The sequence below is a fragment of the Cyanistes caeruleus genome, chromosome 1 (genome assembly GCF_971803275.1).
Source record: "Cyanistes caeruleus chromosome 1, bCyaCae1.hap1.1, whole genome shotgun sequence".
Taxonomy (NCBI): domain Eukaryota; kingdom Metazoa; phylum Chordata; class Aves; order Passeriformes; family Paridae; genus Cyanistes; species Cyanistes caeruleus.
Window position 1 is genome coordinate 143,984,930 of NC_141701.1, and position 1,395 is coordinate 143,986,324.

Here is a 1,395-nt window from a genome sequence, read left to right on the forward strand (position 1 = left end):
GTTTGTGAGGCGCAGCACTGCTGCAGAAAGTAGCTTTGATTAGTGAGTAGTTGACATCCTTCCCTGAAAAACCTCGTGTTAGAGAGAGCATTTTACAGTATTTCAGGTGGAGAAATTAAAAGGCTATTGATCTCTTGTTCGTTAACGATCTTATTACACTTTTGCTACACTGGCTGCCTAATACCCTGTCAAAATTCACCCTTGGCTGCCTGTCATACAGCTGCACACTTTCCAGCATCAGCCCCGTAGGATAATATGACATTTTTTTTACTTTCTGTCTTAAACTGTTGTGCAGTCTTGTCCTGTGATATTTACACTTATCTAGAAGCAGTTGCATATCAGCGCTAAGTGAGAGATTCCCTAGACACACTTGAGTTGTACAAATGTTAAGGCCCCACACTTACAGTAAATATTCCAACACTCATACAGTATTAATAATACAAATTCATAATATTTATAATATATCTCAGGGGAGAGGAAGGGAGGTTCGCTGGAGTGTATTGCACATAATTTAAAAAAGATTTGGAAACAGCTGCTTTTTCCCCTTGCTCGTGGCAGCTGATGGATGCTGCTGCTCTTGGAGACAGTGCTGTCTGACATCAGGTAATAGATGTGCTGCTGGAGAGCTACAGCATCCCTCGGGACTCAGAGAGCCTTGTGGCACAGCCATTCAGTGTGATCCAACACAAGCACAAGTCATTAACACTGCAGGAACAGCAGCTGTAGGAAAGCCAGTACACCCAGTGCCAAAGCTGATGATGATTTTGCCACTGAAAGTTCACTGGGAGAAAGCAATGAGTGAGTCACACCTGTTGGAAAATACTGTGTCATTCTTATTTCCCCAAGATAAACTGCACATTGATCAATGACAAATCAGAAATATCAGTCACCTTTGAGAGCAAAATCTTGGTGATCATATGCAGTATTTTTATTCTGAGTTCTATTAGGTGAGCCCAAACCTCAGCTCTGCTGCCTTTATATTTTAAAAATAGTAAAGATAGGGTATCCAGGGAAAAGCCCCATCAAGCAGCTAGGATTAGGGCTGATGGGAAAGATCCTAAATGGAGTTAGGGATTCAATCTTTTGAAAATCCTATCTTAAGACTACATGAGGTTTCAGCTTCCAAAGGACAATATGTTCATAAACATTCAGAGCATCTGCTAGGTGACCCAGGAGAAGACAGTGGTCTGTGTAAGCACAAGTACATTGCAAATTCATGTATTTTGCCATTTTAAAATACCTGCCCTTTTCAGTATGTAAGAAGGGGGTTTGTTCAGGATAGCAATATTCATTCTGGTATTCTCAAACTTTTGACTAAAAAAATCTCATTCAAAATTGAGTTTTATTAAATAATATATTTTAAAATAAAAGTATTCTGCTAGTTAGCAGATCAGG

The 1,395-nt window shown here is 39.8% G+C and overlaps 1 protein-coding gene across 2 annotated transcripts in view; it reads left to right on the forward strand.

The window, feature by feature from the left end:
• The window catches only part of PTPRN2 (protein tyrosine phosphatase receptor type N2), a 635,529-nt gene that overhangs the window by 461,786 nt on the left and 172,348 nt on the right, over positions 1-1,395 (forward strand). The window lies entirely within an intron of this gene.